The following is a 27,709-nucleotide window of genomic DNA, read 5'->3' on the forward strand; positions in this document are numbered from 1 at the left end:
CAGGAAAGCCAATAGTCCTGCAGGCCATGTCACTGGCAAGTCTGACGAGTCCTCTCCTCCCTGGGATTCCTCCGATGCATCCTTGAGTGTAACGCCTACTGCTGCTGGCGCTGCTGTTGTTGCTGATGGGAGTCGATCGTCATCCCAGAGGGGAAGTCGGAAGACCACTTGTACTACTTCCAGTAAGCAATTGACTGTCCAACAGTCCTTTGCGAGGAAGATGAAATATCATAGCAGTCATCCTGCTGCAAAGCGGATAACTCAGGTCTTGTCAGCCTGGGTGGTGTCCGGTATCCACCGTTAATTCACAGGCAACTAGAGACTTGATTGAGGTACTGTGTCCCCGGTACCAAATACCATCTAGGTTCCATTTCTCTAGGCAGGCGATACCGAAAATGTACACAGACGTCAGAAAAAGAGTCACCAGTGTCCTAAAAAATGCAGTTGTACCCAATGTCCACTTAACCACGGACATGTGGACAAGTGGAGCTGGGCAGACTCAGGACTATATGACTGTGACAGCCCACTGGGTAGATGTATTGCCTCCCGCAGCAAGAACAGCAGCGGCGGCACCAGTAGCAGCATCTCGCAAACGCCAACTCGTTCCTAGGCAGGCTACGCTTTGTATCACCGCTTTCCATAAGAGGCACACAGCTGACAACCTCTTACGGAAACTGAGGAAGATCATCGCAGAATGGCTTACCCCAATTGGACTCTCCTGGGGATTTGTGACATCGGACAACGCCACCAATATTGTGCGTGCATTACATCTGGGCAAATTCCAGCACGTCCCATGTTTTGCACATACATTGAATTTGGTGGTGCAGAATTATTTAAAAAACGACAGGGGCGTGCAAGAGATGCTGTCGGTGGCCCGAAGAATTGCGGGCCACTTTCGGCATTCAGCCACTGCGTGCCGAAGACTGGAGCACCAGCAAACAGTCCTGAACCTGCCCTGCCATCATCTGAAGCAAGAGGTGGTAACGAGGTGGAATTCAACCCTCTATATGCTTCAGAGGATGGAGGAGCAGCAAAAGGCCATTCAAGCCTATACATCTGCCCACGATATAGGCAAAGGAGGGGGAATGCTCCTGACTCAAGCGCAGTGGAGAATGATTTCAACGTTGTGCAAGGTTCTGCAACCCTTTGAACTTGCCACACGTGAAGTCAGTTCAGACACTGCCAGCCTGAGTCAGGTCATTCCCCTCATCAGGCTTTTGCAGAAGAAGCTGGAGACATTTAAGGAGGAGCTAAAACAGAGCGATTCCGCTAGGCATGTGGGACTTGTGGATGGAGCCCTTAATTCGCTTAACCAGGATTCACGGGTGGTCAATCTGTTGAAATCAGAGCACTACATTTTGGCCACCGTGCTCGATCCTAGATTTAAAACCTATCTCTCTTTCCAGCCGACACAAGTCTGCAGAGGTTCAAAGACCTGCTGGTGAGAAAATTGTCAAGTCAAGCGGAACGTGACCCGTCAACAGCTCCTCCTTCACATTCTCCCGCAACTGGGGGTGCGAGGAAAAGGCTAAGAATTCCGAGCCCACCCGCTGGAGGTGATGCAGAGCAGTCTGGAGCGAGTGCTGACAACTGGTCCGGACTGAAGGACCTGCCAACGATTACTGACATGTCGTCTACTGTCACTGCATATGATTCTGTCACCATTGAAAGAATGGTGGAGGATTATATGAGTGACCGCATCCAAGTAGGCACGTCAGACAGTCCGTACGTACAGTATACTGGCAGGAAAAAGAGGCAATTTGGAGGCCCTTGCACAAACTGGCTTTATTCTACCTAAGTTGCCCTCCCTCCAGTGTGTACTCCGAAAGAGTGTTTAGTGCAGCCGCTCACCTTGTCAGCGATCAGCGTACGAGGTTACTTCCAGAAAATTTGGAGAAGATGATGTTCATCAAAATGAATTATAATCAATTGCTCCGTGGAGACATTCACCAGCAATTGCCTCCAGAAAGTACACAGGGATCTGAGATGGTGGATTCCAGTGGGGACGAATTAATAATCTGTGAGGAGGGGGATGTACACAGTGAAAGGGGTGAGGAATTGGAGGATGATGATGAGGTGGACATCTTGCCTCTGTAGAGCCAGTTTGTGCAAGGAGAGATTGATTGCTTCTTTTTTGGTGGGGGCCCAAACCAACCAGTCATTTCAGTCACAGTCGTGTGGCAGACCCTGTCGCTGAAATGATGGGTTCGTTAAAGTGTGCATGTCCTGTTTATACAACATAAGGGTGGGTGGGGGGGCCCAAGGACAATTCCATCTTGCACCTCTTTTTTCTTTCATTTTTCTTTGCATCATGTGCTGTTTGGGGACTATTTTTTAAGTGCCATCCTGTCTGACACTGAAGTGCCACTCCTAGATGGGCCAGGTGTTTGTGTCGGCCACTTGTGTCGCTTAGCTTAGTCACACAGCGACCTTGGTGTGCCTCTTTTTTTCTTTGCATCATGTGCTGTTTGGGGACTATTTTTTTGAAGTGCCATCCTGCCTGACACTGCAGTGCCACTCCTAGATGGGCCTGGTGTTTGTGTCGGCCACTTGTGTCGCTTAGCTTAGTCACACAGCGACCCTGGTGCACCTCTTTTTTTCTTTGCATCATGTGCTGTTTGGGGACTATTTTTTTGAAGTGCCATCCTGCCTGACACTGCAGTGCCACTCCTAGATGGGCCAGGTGTTTGTGTCGGCCACTTGTGTCGCTTAGCTTAGCCATCCAGCGACCTCGGTGCAAATTTTAGGACTAAAAATAATATTGTGAGGTGTGAGGTGTTCAGAATAGACTGAAAATGAGTGTAAATTATGGTTATTGAGGTTAATAATACTATGGGATCAAAATGACCCCCAAATTCTATGATTTAAGCTGTTTTTGAGGTTTTTTTGTAAGGTGTGAGGTGTTGTGAGGTGTGAGGTGTTCAGAATAGACTGAAAATGAGTGTAAATTATGGTTATTGAGGTTAATAATACTATGGGATCAAAATGACCCCCAAATTCTATGATTTAAGCTGTTTTTGAGGTTTTTTTGTAAAAAAAACACCCGAATCCAAAACACACCCGAATCCGACAAAAAATTTTCAGGGAGGTTTTGGCAAAACGCGTACGAATCCAAAACACGGCCGCGGAACGGAATCCAAAACCAAAACACAAAACCCGAAAATTTCCGGTGCATATCTCTAATTTAAACAGGAGTTCCTGCCTGGGGTGCTCACTGTTAACTTTATAGAGCTGCCTAGTTTGCACTACTAAATAAAATACATCATTAACATGGACAGAACGGGTTATTCCCGGCACTACATATTGGAGAGGGTTTTTTATATTCATTGTTAGACACAAATTATCTAATCTGCTATAATTTTGTATTTAACAGTTAAAAAAAAAAGTATTTTAAGACTCCCAGAAATATTCTTTGAGAAGAGGGAAAACACCTCCCTCGATTCCTATTGCTAAACATGAGATAATATTTGTGATGTTCAGCATTAAGGGGGTCATTCCGAGTTGATCGCTCGCTGCCGATTTTAACAGCACAGCGATCAGGTAAAAAAAAATGGCAAAACTGCGCATGTGTATGCACCGCAATGCGCACGTGTGTCGTACTGGTACAAAGAGCATTGTTGCTGTGCAATGGTTCTAGCAAAGAATCCATTCGCACTGCCGATCGCAAGGAGATTGACAGGAAGAGGGCGTTTATGGGTGTCAACTGACCGTTTTCTGGGAGTGGTTGGGAAAACACAGGCATATCCAGGTGTTTGCAGGGCGGGTGTCTGATGTCAATTCCGGGACCTCCATTGCTGGATTAATCGCACAGGATAAGTAACTACAGGACTAGTGTTGTTTTGCATAAAATGTTTTTGTACCGCTCGGCTGCAAAGGCGTTCACACACTTACAAAGCGGAAATACACTCCCCAGTGGGCGGCGACAATGCGTTTGCACGACTGCTAAAAGTAGCTAGCGAGTGATCAACTCGGAATGAGGGCCTAAGAGTCTAGTCTGTTAAAACAACTTTCTTTCTGGCTTTCTGGCACAAGTTGCTGCAGGCAAATGCACTTGGGAGACTGGAACGGTGATAAAAAAAAAAACTGAATATTGGTGAATATAAAAATGACGGGATATATTTATGTTATGGAGAAGAGCTGTAATTCTATTGACATGACTGTTTTTCAATGAAGTTTTTGCTTCTCCAATGGATATCCCTGGCAATAGCCTTTACCGTATGCTTCTGGCAAAATCTTACCCAGGGATGGTTGTCCTTCTATCGCTGACAGAAAAGACAATAAATAGAGGATTATTGCGCTTGTGCATGCTTGTTCATTATATCACATCAAATATATATATATATATATATATATATATATATGAGGTTTTTTTGTATAACCATTGGTCCTTAGAAATAAATAAATATTAAGAATTAATATTAGGAAGGCCTGTATTTATATAATATCACATTTATTGTGCAATCACAATCAGAAATATGCATCAGAAATATACATCAATAAGCAACCATAAAATGGTAAAATTCCAAGGAGAGTGATAATATCAATTATTTGTTCTCTCCTTCATATGCATACATTAAAACAAGTAATTTGATTCCTATGATAGTATAAAATACTTTGGAAATAGTAACTGTTGGCAAACTCCAAGACTTTATCCTCCTCCAAAGAAAGAAAATAATGTATTTTAGATAATTTGTAACAGGGATGTTCACAGCGGCTGTTTGTGTCCAAATAGTATCATTAGTAGCTTATATGCACCTCGGAGCTGGATGTATATAATAGTGCTGTAATTGCCGGCGTTCCGGCTAATAAGTTTGTTTATCCAAGCACTATACACTGGTATAATTACCCTTCCTGGTGCCTTTAGTCAATCACAGAAAAGTAATGGTACTTTCAAATGAGTGCAGTGAGTATTAGAGTGCTGCCCAGGTTCAAGAACAAAGGAGATAAACACAAATCTCCAACATTAGATTCAAGAAAAAGAGTGGTGTTGAACCCCTGGCGCACTGTATTACTAGATGCTATTTCTATTGTTGAATAATGGAATGAATATATTGGTTGTAACACAACACTGACGATATTTATTAAAATACAATCCCCAGCTGGGAATGAACAAAAACAAACAAATATTGAACATATACACACAAATGTGGTAGATGGGAAGGAACCCAGTGCTTTCATAAAGTGCTTTCCGTGCTTAAAGTCCTTCTTAATTATAGAAGAAATCTCTCACCATATTGCATAGCCGCGGTGGGCTAGCTTTTTGAAGAGATAGCTATGGTCCTAGGCTGAAATGCCCAGCACCACCGCAGCAAGCGTGTCAGCTTCCTAGTCACTGGTTCCCAGATCTCCACCACTTCTGTCCTTTATCCAAATAACGCGTTTCGGTCTTTTATTGGCCTTTCTCAAAGTTTGAGAAAGCTGACACGCTTGCTGCGGTGGTGCTGGGCAAAAAGCTAGCCCACCGCGGCTATGCAATATGGTGAGAGATTTCTTCTATAATTAAGAAGGACTTTAAGCACGGAAAGCACTTTATGAAAGCACTGGGTTCCTTCCCATCTACCACATTTGTGTGTATATGTTCAATATTTGTTTGTTTTTGTTCATTCCCAGCTGGGGATTGTATTTTAATAAATATCGTCAGTGTTGTGTTACAACCAACATATTCATTCCATTATTCAACAATAGAAATAGCATCTAGTAATACAGTGCGCCAGGGGTTCAACACCACTCTTTTTCTTGAACCTTTAGTCAATCAGCCACATGTATCTCAACTGCATGGCCCTTTCTCCTGATGGTGATGCACTCGCCGCTGGCGGGACTTCTGTCGCTGTTGTCATCTCAGGATAGTGTCTCAGAGATAATGGACAGGTAAAAAGCTTTAGAAAGCATTAACTTCATTTGTAAACTGTGGATTTTTAGAAGTGGATATGTTGTCCATAGCAACCAATCAGATTCTAGCTATTCTAGAAGGTGCTAGATAAATGGTAGGTAGAATCTGATTGGTTGCTGTGAGCAACATCTCCACTTCCAAAAACCTGCACTTTAGTAAATATCATACCCTCCAACATGACCCGCCCCACTAGGTACAAAATGCTCTGTTTCTGGACTTCCCTCTTAATTTATGATTTCCATCACCTGTGTTGAACTAGTTAAATGATAAGAAAGCTGTTTCTTCACAGGTGATGGCAATAATAAATTAAGAGGGAAGTCCAGAAACAGAGCATTTTGTACCTAGTGGGGCGGGTCATGTTGGAGGGTATGAAATATAACGCAAAAGCTCTCAGCAATAATATACCTACCAACATGACCCTTTCCAGGAGGGACAAAATGCTCAGATCTTGGACTTCCCTCTTAATTTATGATTACCCTCACCTGTGTTGAAGTAGTTAATGGATAAGAAAGGTGTTTCACCACAGGTGATAGCAATCACAGATTAAGATGGAAGTCCAGGAACAGAGCATGTTGCCCCTCCTGAAAAGGGTCCTGTTGGGAGGTGTGCAATACTCAGACGTGATCATAACACAGATAAACTTGTTGCATGCAGAGAGGAGCCCCAGGTAAAGCAACTAGTTGATCTGGCAATGCAATGGTGAACTGGAATGGTTTAAATAGGCTCTCATGTGAGTGGATAGGCTGCAATGATCATGTGGAATAATGTACAGTATAACCAGTTTATGGGGGTCATTTCGAGTTGTTCGCTCGCTAGCAGTTTTTAGCAGCCGTGCAAACGCATTGTCGCCGCCCACCAGGAAGTGTAATTTCGCTTTGCAGAAGTGCGAACGCCTGTGCAGCAGAGTGGCTGCTTCGCTAGAACCTGTGCAAAACCACAAAGGACTTTGTACCTGCGCTGCGAACAACGGCAGCTAGCGATCAACTCAGAATGACCCACTATGACCCTATGGTTCCAATTAGAAATTTCTTCTTTTTCTACCAATTTTCAGTCATAAGCTTTGAGTAAACTGGAGTGTGACATGTGAGGATCTGCGTCCCCTGCTACCGTGACTGCAAGTCCTTCCCGGATACACAATGAGTGTGGCTACATCTCCCGGCTTCGTGCACACAAGCTGCGGATTTTGTCGCCCAATTCAAGTGCCACCCAAGTCACGATGACTACACCCATGCTGTGCTGGACCTAGTTACAAAGTGAAGCTGGAAACTAAGGCAATGCAGTAAATAGCATGGACAGGGTGATCCAGGAGACATGGTATGCTCAGAGTACCCAAGGTATGCCAACATGCCATATGAATGAGGTGAGCTGATCCAGAGGAGCGAACCGTGACAGATCTATCAATAGGTTAAGCATGTGCACTAAGGGGGAGATTTTTCAAAATTGTAGAGCGATAAAGTGGATAAAATTAAGGGGAATATGTATCAAATCTTGGAGAGAGATAGAGTGAAGAGAGATAATGTACCAACCAATCATCTCCCGACAGAAGCTGATTGGTTGGTACATTATTTCTCTCTACTTTATCTCTCTCCAAGCTATAATGCAGTACATATGCCCCCAAAGTACCAACCATTCAGCTCCTGTGATTTTTATTTTTAAACACAGCCTGTAAAATTACAGAAGCTGATTGGTTGATACATTATGTCTCTCTACTTTATCTTTCTTCAAGCTTTGATAAATCTCACCCTAAAAAAGATGGTGGGATCTAATGAGATCCTGCTTTGCAGTCTGCTGTCTCTTTCCATAGGATACAGCATGTTAACTGTTGATAAACTTTAGGTTTTTGGACCTTGATAACTGCAAATCTGCAACATCCCTGTACATTGTATGGAGACAGCAGTATGCTGCAAACTTGTGTATATTGTGGGAAATTTCGGCGATATCTTCTGCATTTCACACTTTACCCAATTTAGCATTTGGAAAATGATGTACCTGCATAATTTAAGGGGCTGAAAAGCTTAATACATACAGTAGTTCCCTAAATATGCCCCAATTTATTGTTTTTATGCTATTGCATACAAATGTTATTTTTTATATTCTCTATGTGATTTTTCCCCCCCAGTTTATGATCATTGGAACAAACTGAAAAATGTCAATGAAACATTAAATGAAATATTAACTCTCTTCCAAAAACATTTAAGGCCCATACACATTGGGGGTAATTCCAAGTTGATCGCAGCAGGATTTTTGATAGCAATTGGGCAAAACCATGTGCACTGCAGGGGAGGCAGATATAACATTTGCAGAGAGAGTTAGATTTGGGTGGGTTATTTTATTTCTGTGCAGTGTAAATACTGGCTGCTTTATTTTTACACTGCAAATTAGATTGCAGATTGAACACACCACACCCAAATCTAACTCTCTCTGCACATGTTATATCTGCCTCCCCTTCAGTGCACATGGTTTTGCCCAATTGCTAACAGAATTCCTGCTGCGATCAACTTGGAATTACCCCCATTAGACGATGTCGCTCTGTGAGCGACATCGTCTAATGTTTCCCCCTCCCGGGCCGGCCGGTCGGCGGCCGCCTGTACACACTGAGCGATATGACCACTCATATCGCTTAGTGACGTCACGCCCCCGCCAGCCCTGCATGAAGGTCGTGGACGACAGTCCACATCCTTCATGCATGCCCTACCGACAGCGACGATCGTTGCCGACCCGCGGGGCCGTGCATCGGTTGTCGCTGGCGGCATACACACTTGACGATAAAATGAGCGACGTCGCTCAAGGAGGGGGGAAATGAGCGGCGTCGATCATTTTATCGTTAAGTGTGTATGGACCTTTAGACTGTTACAAGAAATATCTTTTAGACCTTAAGTGACAAATATGAATTATGAAATCATCTCTAAATGCCTGTGATTCAGTAAAATTAGGAAGTGAGGTATGTATATTATAATGTTAACATTCAGGAAGGCTGTATAATTTATATAAATACATAATTTAGGGGTTGATGTATCAAGCAGTGGACAAGTGCATCAGTGCCCATAGCAACTATTCATCATCGAGGTAACAATTATCATGTACAGGTACATTCTATAAAATTATAGTCCACTGGTGAGTTTGCCACTTTTTCCACTGCTTGGTACATCAACCCCTCAGTGTTCTAACATCTGTTACAGTATAACTAGGCTTACTATAGTAATCCCTTTAAACTGGGACACTCATTAATTCCACAGTTTCTGTGGCTGGATAACTTCAAACCTACATTTCACCACATCTTAAGCAGCTAGAGAACCTGTGTAACCAACATTTCACCACATTTTAAGCAGCTAGAGTACCCATGTAATTCATGAGTGTCTCTGTTTAAGGGGAGTATGGTAGTATGGTAAGCCTAGTCACAATATAAATCAAAATCTGATTTTTGAAAATATTATTATTTATTTCTTGCAAATCAAGGGGAAGATAATTCAGATGTATTATGGATTTGTACCATGAAGAATAACACACCACATGTGCATCTATTATTTTAAAGCTTGTGATTGTCACGATCCGGGTATCTGGACGCCACTTCTTACCCATCAGATGCCTCCTAAGGCTGGCTCAGCGCTCCAGGACCGGATCCCATCTGTTATCCTAATGTTCACATCCCTGCATCCTCTCCTGTCTCTCTGAGACGCTGTCACAGTAACGCCATAATACATCTGGCATGGTGTCTCCCGCGGCCTCCGCCGCCGTCCCTGAGCTTCTGCATGCAGAGTGTCAGAGTGGCGATTACGTCAGCCGCGACCTCCGCTGTGTCCGCGTGGTTGGATGTGCACTTGTCAGCCTGGCGTCTCCTGTCTCCGGTGGCTGGCGCCGCCATTACTGTCTTCATTACCACATGGATTACAAACCAAACTTCCCTCCAAGTGTCTGCATGGGCGCAGCCATCTTGGATGTTGTCAGCTGATCATTTCCACCAATCCATTGTCTGTATTGTTAATCTGCATAATTGCCTAGCCAATCCCTTCCTTGCTGCAGGTATAAATACACTGTGCCTGAGCAAGGAAGGCGTCAGTGCTTCGGTTGTCTAACCTAGTTCCAGTTTGTCTCTCTCCTGTGACTGTCTTCCAGGTTCCAGCTCCTGTCTCAAGACTTCCACTACAGAGACCCGCACCAGCATTCCACCTGCGGTGTAGCCTGACTTTTCCATCCATTGGAACTCATCTGTTTCCAGCTACAGATCTACCTGCTTTCAGCATACAGCTTCCAGCAGAGGTCAGCTCTTCTTAAAGTGCCGGTACCCTTTTCTACAGATATCATTTATCACCGGTATTATTATTTCACCGCTCTCAAACTCCAAAACTTCAGCTTATTTCATCGCTCTCAAGTTCATTTATTATTTAACTGGTTCCAGCCAGTATCCACTCCGTGCTAACAACAGTCTGGTTCCAGCCAGTATCCACAGCAGCCGTTTTATCTACAGCAGCCCAGCTTTTCCTGGAACACCAGCTGGTACAATCCTGGGTTATCTCCATTGCTACAGTCGGGCCTGGTAAGGACTTTCCATCTAGAAGATATTAAGAACTATCTCACACTACCAGTGCCCTGTGGCTCTTGCCACCCTGTAGTACCCAGGAACTGTATTTATTCTTTGCTGACTTTTATGTTTTCTTTTACTGCTGCTGTGTTGCGGAGTTGTCATAATAAACATCATTGACTTTTATCTAAGTTGTCGTGGTCACGCCTTCGGGCAGTTATTCTTCATGTTACTTACATGTCCAGGGGTCTGATACAACCTTCCAGGTTCCGGTACATCTCAGCCCCTACAACTGAGGCTGCCTCCCGTCAGCTCAGGCCCTCAGTTGTGACAGTGATAATGTATCCATGAAACATTCAGATACTGTACCTAAATAATGTTTTATCAATGTGATTTCTTTTGTACAGAGGACTCCAATTAATCTATTGTAGTAATACCAGGGGCATCACTGAAGTCAGCAAAACTAAACAGACCCCCGCACCTACAGTACCAAAAAAGTGGGGTTGGCCTCATGGGAAATAGGTGTAGTCTTGCAGCCCAGTGCCCTATTTTCACCATTCCAGGGGCGCGTCTAGCATTTCTGGAGATGATGAGCTGCCCCCACAGACTAGTCTGCCTCCTCCTCAGTGACAGGGGTGGTCATTCCGAGTTGTTCGCTATTTTTTTCGTTCGCACAAGGTATGCGCAAAATTGCGAACATGTTGCAAAATGGCGAATATCCGCCTCCAACGTATCTTTGCTAATTCGTCTGCAGTATAACACAAAGTGGGCGTACGCCAAATGACATCGCATCAATGCAAAACCATCGCATTAACACAAACTGCAACGTAAAAATACTAAGTTTTCGTAGATTTACACATTCTTCTTAAAAGTGCACACTTTTGCGGAAAAACGCACAACAATGGGTTTTTTTTTCTATTAAGTGAAATTACACCTTTCAGTTTAAAGTCCACAAGCCCTCCTCAATTACGAATCCAATTAGTGTAATGAATGACAATGGTCCTGACCAATTAAGTCTTCAAAGAATACCAGAAGAACACTTTGTAGGCATAATTGGCCATAAACATTGATCTGGAAAAATTACAAATATAGATATGGGAAATGTGCCTGGTCTAATGCAAATGTTTGAAGTATTGTGTAGATGTGTAGTGTGTGAATAAATGTGTTTACATGTATTTATAATCCATAACCTCCTAAACGTTTTTTTTTTTTAATTATTGTTGGTGTATTTTTTTGTAATTATTCTTAAGTAAGATGTGTGAACTGTTTTAGGTCACCAATTTCTGCACGCCAATGTGCTGTTCCTTTATAGCATAAATAAACACAACACCCGCTTAACTTCAACAATTTTTGTATTTATTTGTTTTTTTTTTTTTTTTTTCCAGAAATTAAAATGTGAACAAAATAAAAATTATAAACTTAAAAAAAATTCTCAATTGCCTCTATATCAGCAATTACTGCCCTTAAATTGCTTTTTAGGTGTTGTAAAAGTGCAGGCAAACTGGTGGGATCTCCAACTGCAGCATCTGAAAAGAAGAGTCAAAGAAAACATTACTAACTTACTCACATTACCTGTTATACAAGCACGGCACAAAGCACACTTTAATGCCTAAGTGACTACATCATGGCTGTTTTAAGGATAAATCAGTAGCAGAACAACACACAAGCCTGCTCAGCAATGTTTTATTTTTTTTAAGAAAGTGTACCACACCATGGGGTACATTTACTACTATGGGAGTTCTATTTAAGATGGGATGTTGACCATAGCAACCAATCAAATTCTACATATTATCTTGTAGAAGTTGTCAAAAAAATTACAAGTTTAATATTATTGGTTGCTATGGGCAACATCCCATCTTAAAGAGAACTACCATCTTAGTAAATGTTACACCATGTTGGCATTCCTTCACATCTGGAGTGAAGCCAACTTATATTTTTTGGGGTTGGCCCTGCATCATCACAATGCATATAAACATCTTCAGAAGGACAACATATCCTAGCATGCCCAAACTCCCTGAAAGCCTGCCTTTCTAAATAAGGGCAAACAGGTTTTGATAAATCAAATAAGAATTTTGTGAGTGTAACTTTCACAGCACAAATCATTGTGTCGTTAGGCTGGCTAACAAAGTAAAGCATGCGAGTTGAAAGTGCAAATATTATGAATACCCAGGCACAAGTGTAAAAGACCAACAACATACTAAACTCCACTCAGGTCTAACTGTTTCACTGACAACCTAGCACATATAAACCCTGTTGTCCTGGCAACACTGTCGACCTAATGAGTGTCGACCTAGAGTGGACAGACAAAACATTGCACACATAGACACTGTACATCTAATGATACTCACATAAATGTAAACGCAACATCTAGACCATGAAGAAGAACACAAACATTTTTCCTTGGGCCAAGATTGCCCACAGTACAACACTGCATGTTTTGTAATTGTATGTGTAAGTAGGTAACCAATACATTTTACATTTTTAAACACTTACTCGCATCTGCCACATGCGGACTCCCCGAAATATCCGCAGGGGCTTCTTCGGCCCATTCACTGGGTGGGGAAGGCGGCTGGATGGGGGAAGGCAGCTGGATGGGGGAAGGAGGCTGGATGGGGGAAGGAGGCTGGATTGGGGAAGGAGGAGGGATTGGGGAAGGAGGAGGGATTGGGGACCTGCTTTCAGAGGGTGGGTCTGATTGAGAGGGGGAGGGGGGCGGAGAGGGTGTTTGGGAAACAGAGGGGGAGGGGGCCAGAGAGGGGGTCTGGGAAAGAGAGGGGGAGATGGCCGGAGTGGTTGTTTGTCCGCCTTCAGAGGGGGAGGGGGACAGAGATGGGTATTGGTAAAGAGAGGGGAGGGGGGCTGAGAAGCGGACTGGGAAGGAGAAGGGGATTGGGCAACAGAAGGGGAGGGGGGCTGAGAAGGGGACTGGGAAGGAGAAGGGGATTGGGCAACAGAAGGGAAGGGGACTGGGAAGGAGAAGGGGATTGGGCAACAGAAGGGGAGGGGGGCTGAGAAGGGGACTGGGAAGGAGAAGGGGACTGGGAAGGAGAAGGGGATTGGGCAACAGAAGGGGAGGGGGGCTGAGAAGGGGACTGTGAAGGAGAGGGGGATTGGGCATCAGAAGGGGAGGGGGGCTCAGAAGGGGACTGGTCGGGTCTCCCAGCAGCAGCTTGCCGTTGTGGTGGTCCTAGAATGACATATGTAATATTTAGGTTGTAGCATGACAAATTTTAACAACACCATTTTTCAATTACACTGTTCTGTCCCATGTTAAAGACACAGGGGTAACATTAATAGGTTTTTCAAATTTTTAAACTGGTGATGTTGGCCATAGCAACCAATCAGATTATACCTAACATTTATTAAGCTGCTTATAGAATCTAATAGATTGAATCTGATTGAATGCTATAGGCAACATCACCAGTTCTAAAAACCTCCCACCTTATTACAATTACACCACTGAGCAAGTTTTTGGGTTCAGTTGACAGCCTGTGTAGCAACTCTGTACAACAACATGCACTTTTTCAGAAGCACTTTGCTACACAGTCAGTACTGCTTGCCCTAACCACACACACTGTGTCATGTTAATTCTACAATAGTTCATTGTCAGTGTGCAAATTTTCACACTATCACTTAGATAAAATATGCAAAGTTTATGCTAATAATCTCAGTGTTATGTAATGTATTAAACTTACTGCGTCTACGTAATTCCCGGATTTGTTGGCGGAGTTCCGCCAACAGGTCCGGCGTCCGCCTGCGGAGGTCGCTCCACCGCCTCTCTAACTGTATGATGGTCCGCCTGCTGCGGATGCGGGTCCTCAATAAGCGGCGGACCTCCACGTAGGCCTCACGCTTTACCCTATTTGGGACAAAGGGCCCTGCGCGGCCTACGCGGCGGTCCATCACTGCCACCAGGACGCGCAGCTCGCGGCACGTGAATGCTGCTGCGCGCATCATGGCAATGGCGTTTTCCATATATGGGCTTATATTTATAGTTTGTGGTTGCATGTGATTGGTTGGAAATGTATGGTGTCATCTGTAATAAACTTTTTTGATATGTGTACATTGATGTGCTGGACAGTTTGCATAGTTCTCATGGGGCGGTGATTCGCACCCGCGGACACACACACACACAAACACACACAAACACACACATATTCAAATATGGCTTCAAATCATAAACATATTAGTCTTCACATATATATATAAAATAAAAGCATTTTAAAATAATAAAAACCATTGGATACAACAATCTTACACAACATACATGAAAAGGAGAATATTGCATTAAAAAAATGTACTGAAACAATATAAAATACTCTCAAAACTCACTCAGAAATGTGCTCACTCAGAAATGTCCACCGTGCTTCAGTAATTTTCCGCATACACCCACACACAGGCTGCATGCAGGGCGTTCATATAGCCAGTGCAGCAATTACTGGACCAATTAGCATAATATACACCTGCGCGGAATTCGCAAGCAGCTATAAATAGCTGAACACTCGTGCATACACACATGCTACCAGCAACATGGCTACTCGTGAGCAGACGGCAGCAGAGATGGACGAGGTGCAGAAGCAGATGTCAGCTTTAGCACATAGAAGCTTAGCACTGTGGAGGCAGATGCTTGAGTTTGCCAATGCTGACTCTGAAATAGCAGGACCCAGTACTATACAAACTCCTTCTTCTGCTACCCAGGAGTTAGGAGTGAATCCCCTGCCAGACATAGCTAGTGGGGAAACTGAGGGTGATTCTGGACTAGCAGCTCAAACACAAACTACACAAGCAGCTAGTGAAGAGGAAGATGGTGATGAAGGTCAGGATGATAGCTCACAGGCTACTTCCAAAAAAAAGAAAAGACAGCCCGCCTTCACTAAGAGGGAGTTACGGATTTTGGTCACACAGGCCATGCAAAAAATACATCGAGGACCCAAAAACATGGGTGCTGCAACCAAAGACAGAATTTGGAGGGACATCACTAATTCTATTAATGAAGTCGGCTCAATAGTCCGCACCTCGCAGGAAGTTCGAAGACGGTAAGTGTATATTGCCAGTCCATTTTCTGTGCCAAGTATTATTAAAAAGTAACTTAGATGTGATGTTGCCTATAGCAACCAAATGCATAGCATGTGTACTATATATTAAAGAAGGTTTTCAAAATTTAACACTACCTTGCCCCTATTTTTCCCCACATATGTAGTTGGGCCGACTTCAAATCCCGCCTGAAGGGCAAGAGGTCTTTGGAGTGGAATGCCTCGAGGGCAACAGGGGGAGGACCAGCTGCCACTGTGGAATACACAGATCTGGAGGAGATAGCGATGGACTGTGTGAGCTACGAGGAGGGGGTTGGGGTGTCTTATATGGACACGGACCTGCCTGAAATACTCCATGCACATGACTTGCCAGGTAAGTTTACACACATATTTTTTTTTGTTGACATTTTTTTCGATACAAAAGTCTCATATTGTTTTTATCTACTCTTTTTCCACTTATTCTTCTATTTGCTTTGCACATAACACAGCACAGGGGGGTGAGCAGGTAGAGTCACAGGAGGGTTATGTGACTGAGGCTGAGGTGGAGGGACCTAGTGTGTCTGGCAGTGTGGGACCACAAATCGCACCCATCCAGATTCCAACTGGCCCCCTCACCCAACCCTCTGCTATCCCGGAAATCCTGACTGAAATAGCCAGGTATGGTGAGAGCCTGAATGCTTTTCAGGACAGGATACTCCTGGAGGTAAGCCAGATACCTGTCCAGCTCACTGAGCACAGAACCAGTGTGGAGCAAGGTGTAGCTCAACTCTGCCAAGGTCTGGCAGAGATCAGGCAGGGACAAGATCAACTCACCTCCTCCTTCCATGAACTTGCCAATTCCATTCGGCAAGGGCTCCAGGACATCGCTGTCTCCCTTGCCCACAGTGGCAGAGAGCCAGCCACATTGGCTCCCTCCCCTCACCCTGCCCAGGAAGAACATCCCACTGGGCAGGGCACTCGAAGGTCGCTCCGCAGACCAAGCCAAGAAGAACATCATCAGGCGGGGAAAAAAAAGAGAAAGTGATGTCTCTCCAGATGGGCAGCACCCATGTTTTACATGTTGCCTCGATGTATTTTTTGATTTTGGCTTGTGTGGCCAGAATGTAGAACTCCCTCAAAGTGAAAGGTTTTCTTTAAATTGTAGCCTGTGAGTTATTTGTGCCTACACCTGAGCCATCTTCCTCTTCCTAGCGTGCTGTGTATGTTTGTGTGTTTGTTCCGGAATCTACCTCAGTTCCCCTAAAAGTTTAGTCTGGCTGGGGGTTCACTTACTTAATTGAAAACATCATATTTTGTCAGAAGAAGGGGTTAGCATAGTACTGGGTTCTGCTATGTGCATTTGCCCAATGCCATCTGCTTGCTGCTATATCCATCTCTGTATGTGATGCTCATTTGTAGCCATGTTGTGTTGTTGATTTTGAACTTTTTTTGAAGTAAAAAAAAATTACTTTACAATTGTTTGTGTGTTTTATTAAAGGTTATGCACTCATGAAAACTGTGCCCTGTAAACTTGAACATGGCATATTGACATTTGTGGAACAAGGGAACAATCAGAATATTCATACAAACATTGCATAGTGTAATTTTAAATCTGTATGCCTTGCACAACACTTAATTTACCATATGAAAAAAAAAACAAAAAAAAAACTTGGGTTACTAGGGGCAACATATAGTATTAGATATGGACACATATTCCCAAAAAACAAAACAAAAACAAAAAAAGCATATTAAGTCACATGAAATGTAGGCTGCCTTATGGTGCTCATGTTATTTGGTATGTACAAAGGAATATGTCTATGTTGAGAAGATTTAGCTGATGTAGTTTATAAGTTTGTTTAGTCACATTTGAGATTAGTAAACAAATAATGAAAACATGCATTTAACATCAGTTAATTTTTATTGGTACAAAAAATACAGTGCATTATTTGTGAGTGTGTCAGATTTGTTTGTGCTAACAATACAAATATGAAGTGGCCATATAATTGCTGTTTGTATTATTTTGTAAGAGCAGTGTTTTGCGAGTAAATGCTCAACAGGTGAATTCAGTTGCTAATAAATTGCTAATTAGAGCAGACACACACTTGTAACAGTACTTCGCAAGTGCTGAGTAGCTGCAGACTCACTCTTCGGCTGCGTCAAGATAGCGAACATTTGTTATGTACTTTTAACATAGGATACGCATTTTTGCCAAAAACACGCCTACTGCTGGATGCATACTCCCACACTAGCCGCCCACTTTCACGCCCATTTCGTAGGATTGCGAAGCCGTGCCTCTGCCACGCCTCCGTCACTCCCCGTTTTCGTTTGTGTATTACGAGCAGTTTTTCTTATAGTAATTCTGCACAAGTGTCGTATTGCTATCTTTGCGCATGCGTATTTCCGCTTTTGCGCTTGCGCAGTATGAGGTTTTCCTGCCGTTTGCGATGCGATGATCCGCTGCGAACAACTCGGAATGAGGGCCAGGAGCCGAATGGTACACGATAATATCACAGAGCAGCACCCAGTACTCTATCACAGTGGAGCAGCCAGCATTTTGGTGTCACCCCTCGGAGGATGACTACCAGTTGCAGTGACGTCTCTGAATAATAGGTGTATTTTCTTTGCATAATAAGACAGCTGAATATTTTGTACCCTGACATGTAGATTACTTATCCCTGAAAATAAAGTAATAATAAGTAAAAGTTTTTGCAACTTTTAAATAATCAGGCTGTGGTGTTAGGGTTCCCCAGTGCTGACTACTCAGCTGACAACAGGACATCATTTAAAAAAAAATTCCAAGACATACAGTAGTATGTTTTAACCATACTTGTTTACTCCCTGACAGACCAAGGACCCCTCCCTACTCCTGCCCACTTCCTAAGTAAAATGGTTGGGATGGACATTTCAATACATGATTTGCTGCAAATCATCTCATCATGGCCCCAGCCCTGCTGTATTGTGCCACTTGGACCTCTCGTGAGAGAGTCCCAAAAGTCGTCAAGTATGGTCTTTCACTTATAACATGGACATCTTACTGTATGGCAATATCCATAAACAATTATAAAGGGAGACATTTCCTATGTGACATTAAGTACATGCGGATGTAATAATAAGCCCAATAGCACAGTGACGAGCTTGAGAGAGATAATCACTAGTGGTAAACGTTAAAAACATTTCTCTGCTAGTGTTTATTTAAATAAAATATGTGGGGATTGGGGGAGTAGTGGTTTACATTGGTTACTTACATCACTGAGGTCATTAGTTCAATTCCGGATAATGTACCAACCAATCAGCTCATAACTGTCATTTGGCAAACACAGCCTGCACAATACCATACACAGCTGATTGGTTAGTACTTTATCTCTCTAAGTTTTGATAAAATTTGCCCTCAACTCTATCTGTGTGAATTTTCTATGTTTTCTTTGTGTTTGCATTGCCTTCCGTGTATGTGCTCCAGTTTCCTCCCAGCATCCAAGTACGTCATTTAGCTTCTGACAAAAAATGTACCTTAATGTGTATGTGTGCCCATGTGTTAGGAATATAGGGCCTTATTCAGGTTTGTTAACAAACCAAAAAAGTAAGCAAATGGGCTAAACCATGTTGCACTCAGGAGTGGATCTAGGCCGGGCGAGCAGGGCATGCACCCGGGGAGCTGCGGTCCGCGGGCGTGGCTGCAGTCACCCCGCAGGTGCCCACCGCCCACATGCACCCCGCATCCCGCACTCTGGCTGCAGCAAGCGCTGCGGGCAGTGTGGGTGCCCACTGCAGCAGGAGCCGCTGCATCCGGATTCATTTTCAGACAGACACTAGAGGTCATAACTGACCTCTAGTGTCTGTGCTGCGCTGCTATGGGAGAGACGTCATGACATCTCTCCCATAAAGAGGAGCTGCCACCGGCCAGAGATGGAGCAGCAGCAATGGAAGCATTCGGGAAGCAGGAGCGGGGCTGGTGAGTATTGTTTATTTTTTTTAAAAAAAATTTTTAGTGTTTGTAACGGCGCTACAAGGGAGCATCTTTACTGGAGACACATCTAATGGGGGCATTTCTACTGGCAGCATATCTAATGGGGACATCTCTACTGGCGGCATATGTAATGGGGGCACATCTAAGGGGGCATAACTACTAGAGATGAGCAGGTTCGGTTCCTCGGAAACCGAACCCGCCCGAACTTCATGTTTTTTTACACGGGTCCGAGCGACTCGGATCTTCCCGCCTTGCTCGGTTAACCCGAGCGCGCCCGAACGTCATCATCCCGCTGTCGGATTCTCGCGAGGCTCGGATTCTATCGCGAGACTCGGATTCTATATAAGGAGCCGCGCGTTGCCGCCATTTTCACACGTGCATTGAGATTCATAGGGAGAGGACGTGGCTGGCGTCCTCTCCGTTTATAGAGAAGAGAAGAAGAGAGTGAGACTAGAGTAGAGAGAGACACAGTAGTAATTTTGGGGAGCATTAGGAGGAGTACTACTACTTGCTGAAGTGATAGATAGATAGTGTGACTGTATAATGTATATCTGACTTGTGGGGGAGACACTGACAGTGGGGAGCAGTTAGAGTCTGAGAGCAGGACTCAGGAGTACATATAACGTACAGTGCACACTTTTGCTGCCAGAGTGCCACACTGCCATTGTGACCACACTGACCACTGATAAAGCTAAATATTTATCTTATATAAAAACCCTTTATGAGGTCTAAGAACACTGTACGCTATTCACGTATGGAGTACCGTAAGGGTACGCTCGTTGCGTAGCAATCGCTTAGCCGTAGTCGAGACGCTCAAGCGTCACGTTCGCTCACGGCCAAGAGATCACAGGCAGGCACGCTATTGGCTGCCGTCTATCGTAATGATTCGCTATAGCGTAGCGGACGCTCGGGACCACGAGGAGATCACCAGCGGCGCTGACGCTCACAATGTTAAACCTTTATATCTAAACCATAAACAGTATATTATGCAGTAAAACCTTAGTGTAGTGATAGAGTGTAAATGCAACACAGTATAACCTTATTAACTCGAATGCTGTTCGAGCGTCACCGACGCTCTGAGAATACTTAACACTATAAGAAATACACAGATATCGTGCTTAGGGTCTAACGCCTTATATATATATATATTATGAATGTTATACTTGCAAAAGAATTAATACAATACAAGTCATACACTACAATATAACATAGACTACCTAACCAGATAACTACACAGGAAATACAATACAATACAATTACGTTTTAAGGGAAAATAAGTGAGAAAGAGGAGAAGAGAGAGAGAGAGAAATGGCTCACAATAACAGTAAGAACAATATGGTTGCAGATAAAACTACACATGTGAGAGACAATCGCTGCGCAGTTAGTCAATGCTGAATACCGCATGGGATGGAAGCTAGACTCCATTTTGAGAAAACTCCCATGATTCCAAAGACTGCAACACATGGTTGAAAGGGGGAGGGGAAAACACCCGGCAGCAGCCATTTTAGATTTGCAGGTCCAAACACATGGCACTCTCTGCTACACCACAATCACATAGCAGAAGACACAAGACTCCATTTTATTCCAAAATGTCCAAGCCTCAAAACAATGCATATGTTCTGATTTTACAATTCCAAACCATCTAAATCACCTTTCACAATTTCAAGCAAACACAGTATCTCAATAACCAGAGCATATGAGCTATCACAAGACCAGACCACCAGGTACCCACAAGTATCAGCCTGCCATTGCTACAAGCACATATTCAAAAGTACTGCATGGTCTTATTCATGATTAACAAGATATATTATAACAAACCAGCACAATCTATTTTAAATCACCATAGGCAAACAAATACCACAAATACTATGCTACAGATTGTCTACTGTTCCAATTCATCACAGACTTCACAGAGTATCAACAGAAACACCCAACAATCACACAACTGCCCAAACCTCGTTAACCTTAAGCCATTTGTATCTCCAAACTAACTAATCTATGCCAATCAGCCATGAGATATTGAGATTATGATACTTAGCCTTTCGTAAGGAGCCTGGTGATGATCCAGCCATGCTTGCTGTGTGTAAGGTAGCTGTGTGAGTGAGTTACAGTATATCTGTCCTCAGAGGCCCCCACAACTGACCCCGACCCCCCCCCCCCCCCCCCGACAGGAACTATTCTCCTGTGTGTCTGTTCCTGGGGGAGGGGTCTCTCTCTCTCCTTTATGATTGAGTCACTATTCTCTTTGTATATGCTGATCAGGTTCAGCCCTGAAAACTTAGTAAATGGTTGGCTTGATCATTCATTGTTCTAACTAAGTGATCTTAGCTTTTATGCATATAATCATATCTATCCGCTGCAATGTCCCACAACTTCACAACAAGCATCAAACTAACCCACACATCATTCTGCTTGCTTCAATACCAAACATGACGGGCGCATCTGGTTCTGTTCAAATAATACACATTCATGACATCAATTCATCAGCCAATTCTAAATCTCCATGATGTCTGGTGCCCGACATTATTATAACCATGTACTGTATGAAACAAGCGCCGAATCCATCTCCGTGCCATGTCCGAGCAAATGCGTGTGTTACTATATATTGCTGTGCTCGCTGCGCATATTTGCAAGTATAGCGACTTAAATGTGTGCAGTTTGTATGTTCTCTCTATGTAATATTTTTGACTTTGACAGTCCACCCTTTGGCAGTCACCAATAACTGCCACTTCCTAAAACATTTCAAAAAGAGAAAAATATATGTCATATGTAAATACATTTCTATGATTGGGTAAGGGAGGAGAGAAGAGAAGGTGTGAAGAGGGTATGACCTAGTGAGATAGCAGAAGCATGTGTGTATGAATCCATGTTTGGGGGGTCATGTATCATTGTGCCGTACGTGTTGTACATCAAGCTTCGAGGTATTGCGAAGTATACATTTGAATTCCTTCTTATCCCGTGGTACTGGTCTGTGGATGGGCTGTCAAACTTTACCGAGCTCTTTTCGGATTTTGGTTGTAACAAAATGGGGAGCACATTTTAGTTGATGATACATGAATGGGGGAATATGTGATTGCTGATATCTGTGCCTGTATTCCCTATACTATGTGTGTAATTACCTGAAGGTTGTAGAGATGAAGAAAAGACATAATTACGGTAAATGCAGTGGTATTCTATGTCAGGTAAATGAACATTTGTCGGTTGAAGTCTTGTTCGGTGTCTGTTGAATGCAGTCTTCTTTGTGCTTTTGCCCATAAGGTGCGAGCAAAAGCTTTGTCAATGTCCATAGATTTACAAAAGTGTTGGGCTAGCGTAATTTTAAAATTTCTAGGGAAACTGGGGATCTATGGCAAAGTTCATCAAAAATCTGTGTATCAGGTTGTCAAAACTTCTTCTTTAATCCATCTGTTGTCTGTATATCGGCTCATCAAATTCCTCGTCCAAGTGGGTCTTTTTACCTTGGAGGAAACGGAAAAACAGGTGAAAGAAACGGACCGTATAATCGCAGTTTCATCACATCATTGTTTCTACAGTTGGGTCATAAATCAAATCTATTGGAATTACAATTTCCTCACTCCTTAGACTCATTACCTCAGGTAGTACTTTTCCAATATAACACAATCCTTCAGAGTTTGGGGCAAGCCACTTTATACGCCTTCCTCCCGCATATGAAATATGCATCATCGGGGAGAACATATGGGACGGAGTAGGACATTACCATATTACACATCTTACATGTGAACTCTCCTAACCCTAATTCTCCCATCTGTTTAGTACACCTATCAGTTTGTACGATCTGTGCACTGTATCCTAGAGATACCTCTCCAACTCTCGTGATCCTATTTCCTAGGGTATACCTATATCGGAAAGATTTTTTCCTTACCGGCTATGTGGCGTATAAGCTCTGTATCTGTTGGCATTCTATCTGCTCTATATGAAAAGGTCATGGTTTGGTTACTCCATGACACTTCCCAATTTCCCGGCTTTCGGGGATTGGAGATGTTAAAACATAATAGGGACCTATCCACATGGTATTGGTGGAGTTTCAAACTAGGAGGGCTGGAGATATTAAACCTCCTGTCCACCGGTCTCCCACCCTTTAGCTCAAGTACCTCCCCTATCGTTAAAGAAAATGGTACTAGTCCTGATTTGCTATGACCTTGAGGTACTTGAGAGCATACCCAACAATCTGTTTGATTTAACACGCTACCCACTAAAGAGTGATAGTCACTCAAGGGATGCCGGTCCATGTGGATATTAAAACTGGATTGGCATTTCTTAATGCACCCATCCTCAACTACATGGTCACAGAGCCTACAGATACAGTTTTCTTCAGCTAACAATCCTTAAAAGAAAAATGTTTACAAATAACATGGCTGCTAGATCGTTTCCGGTACTCGCCTTTGCTTGGTGATTGTGTTGCTATTGGAAATTTACACCTCCGTCTTAGTCATTGGAACCTTTCTGGTGTCAAAACTTCTTTCTCGACCTCACTGGTACTCTCACCGAAACAGACTGCTCGGGTCAACGTCATGGTCAACAGGAAAATCCATATCACAGTCTCTTGAGGCGAGTCCATCTTACAGGAGGAGAAAAGGAGAAATTTGTAATGGGGGTACAGGAAAACAGTTTGAGGGGGAGAGAAACTTGTTACGATAATTAGTTCTCTAGTCTTGTTGTTCTTCTTGTTCTGCTGTCATCTCAAAGGTGATGTCTCTCAGTCTTCCAAACGAACATTCTGGTGATACAATATTCCTTCCCAACCAGCGATCTTTCTGTAAGGAGCAAAAATCTGGCATTACCATTTGTCTAACTGATGTGTGACATACCATCTTTAAAACATGAAAACATGAGTGAGTAGCGAGAGAACAAAAAAAACAAAAGAGAGAGAGAACAATTCATATATGTATATATAACATAACACAACATTAAACAACAACAGGAAAAAAAAACATTTTTCAAACATTTTAAAACATTGTCAGATCATCAGGCTGTCATATCTACATGTCCAATGGTTTCCTTGCGCAGTCCCTCCCACCAGCACCTCCATACCCTCTGTATCTGGCCAGAATACATTGGTGCGGATAGGTCATGCAGGGGTTTGGTAGACTTCTGCAAAGACCAAGTATATATGCAATGTTTGAATCCTACCAATAATCGTCAGAGGTGGGGAGAGAGAAAAAGAAAAAAACATTTTTCACAAATACATTTACAACGTTTCACCTGATCATTCCTGTGTCTTCAGTGAATGACCTCCCAATTTATTAACTGTTACCTCAGGCTTACCATCCGTCCTAGTGATCACCTTTCTTGACTACATATTATGGGTGTGGCCCAAAATTTTTCCTATAAGATCCCTGATTATAATTGTGTGTGTTATAATTTTGCTCATTTCTTGGTCTAGGGGGTCTGACTTTATGTGGGTTATTACAGTTGCTGGCATAATGCCCTTCTCTTCTACAATGATAACAAATCCTTGGCTTTCTCCATGTGCTAGGGGCCTGGGGTTCCGGTCGACTTGATGCCTCCTCAACCGCTTGGATGTTCAGTGCCATCAACCGCTTTCCCTGTACTTCCCTGCTTCCTTGGATATCATGGTTATGTTGTTGTCTAGGGGGTGTATATACCTTGTGTGTGCTTCTAGACCTGCAATCTCTTGCATAATGGCCTTCCTTCAGGCAATTATAACAAACTTCCATATTTGAATTTTTCGCAATGGTGTGGGGCTTTTGTTGGAGTGGTCTTGTGGTTAGGGCCTGTATACTTGTTGTCATCAACTTGTCACTCAGTGACTCTCTGTATCTGGTGATATTCTGATCATGATTAATGACGGCCTCTCTTAATGCGGCCACCGAGATATCTCTCCAGTCTGGGTTGGTGGTCTGTACCCTTGTGCTTAATTCATCCTTTAAACCATTCATTAATACCTTAACCGCTATTCCTTTATGTTGTGCATTTGTCTTGATATCCGTGATCCCAGTGTTTCTAGCCATCATTTGCAGTGCTCGATTGAAATAATCAGAAATACTTTCCCCTTCGTTTTGTCTTATGGAGAAGATTTTGTTCCACTCGACAATGGCTGGGAAATATACTTCTAACTGTTGGTTGATCTGCTTAATACATTCCTGATTGTGTTCCTCCGTACAAGGTGCCTCCGTGTCTAATTTACAATCAGCAATGAACTTTTCAGGGTCAACACTGGAGGGCAAACATGTCCTCAGCACTGCTCGCCACTCTTTGTTGGTGAGTTCTGTGGAGTTTCCTAGTTCTTTAACAAACCTTTGACATGCTACTAGATTTTTCCTAGGATCAGGAAATTCAGACATAATTGATCTCAATTCGGTCCGGGACCAGAGACAGCGCATTGCACTGTCCTTGACGGGAATGATTCCCTGATCGTCAGTCTTCCCATTGGGGACTGTGATCACCCTGACCGGATCAAACTCAACTACATCATTTTGTGTTGATCTTACAACATGGGGTACATCTGTTTGTGCGTGATAGAAAACATTGTACGTACCTGTGGACACGACCTCACCTGACCCTCCGTTAGGGGGTTTGATTATTGCCTTTACCGATTTGGTCGCGTCCACCTGGATGTCTTGTAGGATGGCTTCTGGAAGAGGTGCCGACATTGTTCTGGGCTCACTTTCTTGTTTGTATTCCTGAGGGAAGTTTGACATGGGGTGCAACTTGCATAGGTTAATAGTTGTACATTTAACAGTATTACAATTATCATTGTTACATTTATTACACTTATTCTTATCATCTATACTACAGTTGCTAAGAGCGTTTTTATTGTTCAACCTTGTGCTTTTCTCCGCAACCATAATCCTCTCCATTGCCATGTCTCTCCTCTCAAGATAAGAGTCAGATAAGTCAATTAAATCTCTTTGCAATTCACTTTCCTGTTGCCATAACTGCAAATAATCATAATGTTTGATTCGTCTCTTTGCTGGTTTAATAAGACCTATCCTTCTCCTTAAATTCATTAACACTTCTGGGCTGAAGCTACCTATTCTTGGGAATTTCTCCCCGTCATGCATTGTCATTCTTTCCCATTCATCACATAAAATTTCTGTGTGCCTTCCGTATTTTTCACACATTACGTACCTTGCCGACCCGACTGGTCGGTTTATAGAATCAACCCGAACCGAGGTTGATCGCCCCCTTCCTGAACAACTGGCCCCCATAATTTGCAGGTGTTACGGACCCTTACAAAAAACCAAGATATTCACGATAGGTTGGCGGTGAAGTTTACCGAGCACCTCACTCACTCGCCCACGCCGACCAATACGACCTGATCACACTGATATAGTGCTGGCGTACTCGACCCAGGGCCCCTATTAACCTTTGTTTACTGGAACATGTGAGTGTGATCCGCAGAGCATTAACCCTTTCCAGTAAAGGTGTGGTTGTCAGATAGTTCCTGAGTGACCAGCGAACTTCCCTTTTTGAAAAAATAAAAAATTACACAAATCACGTTAGAATGTACAAATAGCGTTTATGACCTTCGTACACAAATAGTACTGGTCAGTAGAGATGAGCGGGTTCGGTTCCTCGGAATCCGAACCCGCCCGAACTTCATGTTTTTTTTCACGGGTCCGAGCGACTCGGATCTTCCCGCCTTGCTCGGTTAACCCGAGCGCGCCTGAACGTCATCATGACGCTGTCGGATTCTCGCGAGACTCGGATTCTATATAAGGATCCGCGCGTCGCCGCCATTTTCACACGTGCATTGAGATTGATAGGGAGAGGACGTGGCTGGCGTCCTCTCCATTTAGATTAGAAGAGAGAGAGTGAGATTGATTTGAGACAGAGACACTTGAATTACTGGAGCTTAGGAGTACTGTAGAGAGTGCAGAGTTTAGTAGTGACTGACCACAGTGACCACCAGACAGTGCAGTTTTATTAAATATAATCCGTTCTCTGCCTGAAAAAAACGATACACAGTGACTCAGTCACATACCATATCTGTGTGCACTGCTCAGCCCAGTGTGCTGCATCATCTATGTTTATATCTGACTGTGCTCACACAGCTTATAATTGTGGGGGAGACTGGGGAGCAGTGCCAGTTATAGGTTATAGCAGGAGCCAGGAGTACATATTATTAAAATTAAACAGTGCACACTTTTGCTGCAGGAGTGCCACTGCCAGTGTGACTGACCAGTGACCTGACCACACTGACCACCAGTATAGTTAGTAGTATACTATATTGTGATTGCCTGAAAAAGTTAAACACTCGTCGTGTGCCTTGTGTGGTGTTTTTTTTTTTATTCTATAAAAAACTCATTCTGCTGACAGACAGTGTCCAGCAGGTCCGT

General features: G+C 43.4%; 1 long non-coding RNA gene across 1 annotated transcript in view; it reads left to right on the plus strand.

Moving 5' to 3' along the window:
* The first annotated feature begins 6,452 nt into the window (after positions 1 to 6,452).
* LOC134935592 (uncharacterized) overlaps positions 6,453 to 27,709 on the plus strand; it is a 39,133-nt gene continuing 17,876 nt past the window's right edge. Inside the window, exons 1-2 of the long non-coding RNA XR_010180275.1 lie at positions 6,453 to 6,557; positions 6,942 to 7,250. This is a non-coding gene — a long non-coding RNA (uncharacterized LOC134935592). The remainder of the gene's footprint in view (positions 6,558 to 6,941; positions 7,251 to 27,709) is intronic.

The sequence above is a fragment of the Pseudophryne corroboree genome, chromosome 6 (genome assembly GCF_028390025.1).
Source record: "Pseudophryne corroboree isolate aPseCor3 chromosome 6, aPseCor3.hap2, whole genome shotgun sequence".
NCBI lineage: Eukaryota > Metazoa > Chordata > Amphibia > Anura > Myobatrachidae > Pseudophryne > Pseudophryne corroboree.